The sequence below is a fragment of the Haematobia irritans genome, chromosome 4 (assembly GCF_050003625.1).
Source record: "Haematobia irritans isolate KBUSLIRL chromosome 4, ASM5000362v1, whole genome shotgun sequence".
Classification (NCBI taxonomy): domain Eukaryota; kingdom Metazoa; phylum Arthropoda; class Insecta; order Diptera; family Muscidae; genus Haematobia; species Haematobia irritans.
The window spans coordinates 194,089,774-194,097,240 of NC_134400.1; positions in this window are offsets into that span (position 1 = coordinate 194,089,774).

Sequence of the window (7,467 nt, forward strand, 5' to 3'; positions counted from 1 at the left end):
TTGGTACATAGTGTAAGTATAAGGTCTCTAACAACCATGCAAAAATTGGTCTATATCGGTTCACTTTTACGTATAGCCCCCATATAAAAGGACCCCTTAATTTGCCCTGCGATTGCTCTAAAAGAAGCAAATTTCATCCGATCCGGCTGAAATTTGGTACATAGTGTTAGTATATGGTCTCTAACAACCATGCAAAAATTGGTCTATATCGGTCCACTTTTACGTATAGCCCCCATATAAAAGGACCCCTTAATTTGCCCTGCGATTGCTCTAAAAGAAGCAAATTTCATCCGATCAGGCTGAAATTTGGTACATAGTGTTAGTATATAGTCTCTAACAATCATGCCAAAATTGGTCCACATCGGTCCATAATTATATATATCCCCCATACAAACCGATCCCCCGATTTGGTTTGCGGAGCCTCTAAGAGAAGCAAATTTCATCCGATCCGGCTGAAATTTCGTAAATGGTGTTGGTATATGTTCTGTAATGACCATGCAAAAATTGGTCCACATCGACCCATAATTATGTATAGCCCCCATATAAACCGTTCCCTAGATTTGACCTCCGGAGCCACTTAGAGGAGCAAAATTCATCCGATCCGGTTGAAATTTGGTACGTGGTGTTAGTATATGGTCTCTAACAACCATGCAAGAATTGGTTCATATTGTTCCGTAATTATATATAGCCCCCATATAAATCGATCCTCAGATTTGTGCTCCGGAGCCTATTGGAGGAGCAAAATTCATCCGATCCGGTTGAAATTTAGAACATGGTGTTAGAATGTGGTCTCTAACAAACACGCAAGAATTGGTCCATATCGGTCCATAAATATATATAGCCCCCATATAAACCGATCCCCAGATTTGATCTCCGGAGCCTCTTGGAGGATCAAAATACATCCGATCCGGTTGAAATTTTCAACGTGGTGTTAGTATAAGGCCGCTAATAACCATGCCAAAATTGGTCCATATCGGTCTATAGTTATATATAGCCGATACCCAATCACACAAAAATTGGTTCATATCCGATCACTCGAGCTAAAAATAATCTACCAAAATGTTATTTCTATAGAAAATGTTGTCAAAATTTTATTTCTATAGAAAATTTTGTCAAAATTTTATTTCTATAGAAAATTTTTTCCAAATTTTATTTCTATAGAAAATTTTTTACAAATTTTATTTCTATAGAAAATTTTTTCCAAATTTTATTTCTATAGAAAATTTTGTCAAAATTTTACTTCTATAGAAAATGTTGTCAAAATTTTATCTCTATAGAAACTTTAAACTTAATTATATAAAGGGTGATACCGTCAAAATTTGGTCAAGGGAAAACGCGTGTAAATCGGTGAAATCGTTTATTTAAAAAATCAAATTAAATTTCTTTTTCAAGTTCAATTAGTATAAAATTCAGGAAAAATATTCAGTTAGGCTTTCGCTTTTCCAAATCCGAATTGCCGGGCCTCTTTAGGTTCCGCTTGACAATAGCCCAGTATTTCTCAATTGGGCGGAGCTCTGGCGTGTTGGGAGGGTTCTTGTCCTTGGGAACCACCTGCACGTTGTTGACGGCGTACCACTCCATGGCCTTTTTGCCGTAATGGCAAGATGCCAAATCCGGCCAAAACAGTACGGAACAACCGTGTTTCTTCAGGAAAGGCAGCAGACGTTTATTCAAACACTCTTTCACGTAAATTTCTTGGTTGACAGTCCCGGAAGCTATGAAAATGCTGCTTTTCAAGCCACAGGTACAGATGGCTTGCCAAACCAGATATTTCTTTGCGAACTTTGACAGTTTTATGTGCTTGAAAATATCTGCTACCTTTCCCCTTCCTTTTTGACGTAGGTTTCGTCGTCCATTACCACGCAGTCAAACTTCGTCAGCATCGTCGTGTACAGCCTCCGGGATTGCGCTTTGGCCGTCGTATTTTGTTTATCATCACGATTTGGAGTCACTAGCTTCTTGTAAGTCGATAGTCCGGCTCGTTTTTTGGCTCGATGCACGGTTGTAGACGATACACCCAGCTTATTTGAAGCATCTCGGAGAGAGAGGTTAGGGTTTCGCTTGAAACTACCGGCAACTCTCTTTGTCGTCTCAGCGGCTTCCGGTTTTCGATTTCCCCCGGATCCAGACTTCCTGGCTGTCGACAAACGTTCCCCAAACACTTTAATTACATTTGGAACGGTTGATTTGGCAACTTTTAGCGATTTTGCCAGCTTTGCGTGCGATTAGCTCGGATTTTCGCGATGCGCGAGCAAAATGTTGATACGCTGCCCTTCTTGCTTGGACGGCATTTTGACAACTGAAGAGTGAATTCCAAAATCAAAATAGGAGCAACACACACCTTCAAAATGAGGGGTGTTCAGGTTTTTTAAATGCAAAATTGAAAGAAATACGTCAAGTTTATATTGACCAAATTTTGACCGTATCACCCTTTACGTATTTATTCGGCCATTTTTAGTTTAATATATACCACGTATGGACTATGTGGTATATATTACGGTGTTAGGAAGTTTTAAGATACCTTGCCATCGGCTTCAGTAGAAGTTTCTACGCAATCCATGGTGGAGGGTACATAAGCTTCGGCCTGGCCGAACTTACGGCCGTATATACTTGTTTAATAATGGACCCAATATTAGTGGTATACTAAGTCTGTTGGTGCAAAATAAACTATATCTCCTTATATTAGACATTTCTGCTCAGATTGTGACAAGACTCCGGTAAACATACTCCAAAACCTATACCAATGATACCACACAAATGCCTATGTTTACTAATTCAGTAGGAGTGGTTAGTGGGATACTAACTTTGTAGGTTCAGAATCAACTATAGCTCCTAATATCAGAAATTTATCTTCAGATTGTGATAAAACTCCCATAACCACACGCACAGAAAAAAAACATGTTTGGACATGGTTGCCGCATCCATTTAATGCTTATGTAGAGTATGTAATTGTAGCGAAAAGCTTGTATTTTGTCTTTGTAAAAATAATTTTCGAGCGGAGAAAAATATATGTTGGCAATAAGCATTTAAATGGTTTTTAAATGCCGCAAACATGTTCTATTATTTAAATTAAAATCATGTACATGACCATTCATTTTTTTTTTACTTTTTTGCAGGGAAAAACGTATTTTTATAGGTTACGTATAGACATGCGTAGAACCATTACATGGCCATAAAGACCATGTACATTGTTTTCGTGACTATTTAATTTTTTTGCAGCGAAAATAATTTTATAAAAACATAGAGCAGGTACTCACGATTTTCATTTCGCCCGTCAGTCGTGTGTTGATTGTTTCTTGGAATGGACGAAAAATACGAAATTATTGTGTTTTGTGTTAATTTATTTATTCAGAAGGGGCACGTGGTTTTATGTGAACACAAAAAAGGAAAGTGTAATTGAAACAAGTAAGGAAAGTCTAAAGTCGGGCGGGGCCGACTATATTATACCCTGCACCACTTTGTAGATCTAAATTTTCGATACCATATCACATACGTCAAATGTGTTGGGGCTATATATAAAGGTTTGTCCCAAATACATACATTTAAATATCACTCGATCTGGACAGAATTTGATAGACTTCTACAAAATCTATAGACTCAAAATTTAAGTCGGCTAATGCACTAGGGTGGAACACAATGTTAGTAAAAAACCAGTAAGGAAAGTCTAAAGTCTGGCGGGGCCGACTATATTATACCCTGCACCACTTTGTAGATCTAAATTTTCGATACCATATCACATCCGTCAAATGTGTTGGGTGCTATATACAAGGATTTGTCCCAAATACATAAATTTAAATATCACTCGATCTGGAAGAATTTTATAGACTTCTACAAAATCTATAGACTCAAAATTTAAGTCGGCTAATGCACTAGGGTGGAACACAATGTTAGTAAAAAAATATGGGAAACGTTTAAATATGAAGCAATTTTAAGGAAACTTCGAAAAAGTTTATTTATGATTTATCACTCGATATATATGTATTAGAAGTTTAGGAAAATTAGAGTCATTTTTACAACTTTTCGACTAAGCAGTGGCGATTTTACAAGGAAAATGTTGGTATTTTAACCATTTTTGTCGAAATCAGAAAAACATATATATGGGAGCTATATCTAAATCTGAACCGATTTCAACCAAATTTGGCACGCATAGCTACAATGCTAATTCTACTCCCTGTGCAAAATTTCAACTAAATCGGAGTTAAAAATTGGCCTCTGTGGTCATATGAGTGTAAATCGGTCGAAAGCTTTATATGGGAGATATATCCAAATCTGAACCGATTTCAAGCAAATTTGGCACGCATAGTTACAACGCTAATTCTACTCCCTATGCAAAATTTCAACTAAATCGGAGCAAAAAATTGGCCTCTGTGGGCAAATGAGTGTAAATCGGGCGAAAGCTATATATGGGAGCTATATCTAAATCTGAACCGATTTTGCTGATATTTTGCAAGTTTTTCGAGACGCATAAAATATTCGGATGTACGGAATTTGAGGAAGATCGGTTGATATACACGCCAATTATGACCAGATCGGTGAAAAATATATATGGCAGCTATATCTAAATCTGAACCGATTTTTTCCAAAATCAATAGGGATCGTCTTTGAGCCGAAACAGGACCCTATACCAAATTTTAGGACAATCGGACTAAAACTGCGAGCTGTACTTTGCACACAAAAATACATCAACAGACAGACAGACAGACGGACAGACAGACAGACAGACGGACATCGCTAAATCGACTCAGAATTTAATTCTAAGCCGATCCGTATACTAAAAGGTTGGTCTATGATTACTCCTTCTTGGCGTTACATACAAATGCACAAACTTATTATACCCTGTACCACAGTAGTGGTGAAGGGTATAAAAATATGGGAAACGTTTAAATCTGAAGCAATTTTAAGGAAACTTTGCAAAAGTTTATTTATGATTTATCGCTCGATATATATGTATTAGAAGTTTAGGAAAATTAGAGTCATTTTTACAACTTTGCGACTAAGCAGTGGCGATTTTACGAGGAAATTGTTGGTTTTTTGACCATTTTTGTCGAAATCAGAAAAACATATATATGGGAGCTATATCTAAATCTGAACCGATTTCAACCAAATTTGGCACGCATAGCTACAATGATCATTCTACTCCCTGTGTAAAATTTCAACTATATCGGAGTTAAAAATTGGCATCCACGGTCATATGAGTGTAAATCGGGCGAAAGCTATATATGGGAGCTATATCTAAATCTGAACCGATTTCAACCAAATTTGGCACGCATAGCTACAATGCTAATTCTACTCCCTGTGCAAAATTTCAACTAAATCGGAGCAAAAAATTGGCCTCTGTGGTCATATGAGTGTAAATCGGGCGAAAGCTATATATGGGAGCTATATCTAAATCTGAATCGATTTCAACCAAATTTGGCACGCATAGCTACAATGCTAATTCTACTCCCTGTGCAAAATTTCAACTAAATCGGAGCAAAAAATTGATATTTTGCAAGTTTTTCGAGACTCATAAAATATTTGGATGTACGGAATTTGAGGAAGATCGGTTGATATACACGCCAATTATGACCAGATCGGTGAAAAATATATATGGCAGCTATATCTAAATCTGAACCGATTTTTTCCAAAATCAATAGGGATCGTCTTTGAGCCGAAACAGGACCCTATACCAACAATCGGACTAAAACTGCGAGCTGTACTTTGCACACAAAAATACATCAACAGACAGACAGACAGACAGACAGACGGACAGACAGACAGACAGACAGACATCGCTAAATCGACTCAGAATTTAATTCTAAGACGATCGGTATACTAAACGATGGGTCTCAGACTTTTCCTTCTTGGCGTTACATACGAATGCACAAACTTATTATACCCTGTACCACAGTAGTGGTGAAGGGTATAAAAATGTACTGTTTTCTGTTCTGCATTTAGTTAGAAAGTCGGCCCCGCCCGACTTTCTACTTTACTCACTTGTTATACCCTCCACCATAGGATGGGGGTATTAACTTTGTCATTCCGTTTGTAACACATCGAAATATTGCTCTAAGACCCCATAAAGTATATATATTCTGGGTCGTGGTGAAATTCTGAGTCGATCTAAGCATGTCCGTCCGTCCGTCCGTCTGTCCGTCTGTCCGTCTGTCCGGCTGTCCGTCCGTCTGTGGAAATCACGCTAACTTCCGAACGAAGCAAGCTATCGACTTGAAACTTGGCACAAGTAGTTGTTATTGATGTAGGTCGGATGGTATTGAAAATGGGCCATATCGGACCACGTTTACGTATAGCCCCCATATAAACCGATCCCCAAATTTGGCTTGGGGAGCCTCCCGGAGCAGCAAAATTCATCCGATCCGGTTGAAATTTGGTACGTGGTCTTAGTATACGGTCTCTAACAACCATGCAAAAATTGGTCCATATCGGTCCATAATTATATATAGCCCCCATATACCGATCCCCAGATTTGACCTCCGGAGCCTCTTGGAGGGGCAAAATTCATCCGATCCGATTGAAATTTGGTACCTGATGTTAGTATACGGCCTCTAACAACCATGCAAAAATTGGTCCATATCGGTCCATAATTATATATAGCTCCCATATAAACCGATCCCCAGATTTGACCACCGGAGCCTCTTGGAGGAGCAAAATTTATCCGATCCGGTTGAAATTTAGTACGTGGTCTTAGTATACGGTTTTTAACAACCATGCAAAAATTGGTCCATATCGGTCCATAATTATATATAGCCCCCATATAAACCGATCCCCAGATTTGACCTCCGGAGCCTCTTGGAGGGGCAAAATTCATCCGATCCGGTTGAAAATTGGTACCTGATGTTAGTATGTGGTCTCTAACAACCATGCAAAAATTGGTCCATATCGGTCTTTAGTTTTATATAGCCGATGACTTATTACACAAAAATTGGTCCATATCGCCAAAAATAATCTACCAAAACTTTATTTCCATAGAAAATTTTGTCAAATTTTATTACTATAGAAAGTTTTGTTAAAATTTCATTTCTATAGAAAGTTTTGTCAAAATTTATTTCTATAGAAATGTTTGTCCAAATTTTATTTCTATAGAAAATTTTGTAAAAAATTTATTTCTGTAGAAAATTTTGTCAACATTTTATTTCTATACAAAATTTTGTCAAAATTTCATTGCTATACAACAACATTTTATTTCTATAGAAATTTTTGTCAAAATTGTATTGCTATAGAAAATTTTGTCAACTTTTACTTCCATAGAAAATATTGTCAACATTTTATTTCTATAGAAAATTTTGTCAAGTTTTTATTTCTATAGAAAATTTTGTCAAATTTTCATTTCTATAGAAAATTTTGTCAAAATTTTATTTCTATAGAAAATTTTGTCAAGGTTTCATTTCTATAGAAAATTTTGTCAAAATTTTATTTCTATAGAAAATTTTGTCAAACTAGATTATATACGTATTTAATCGGCCTTTT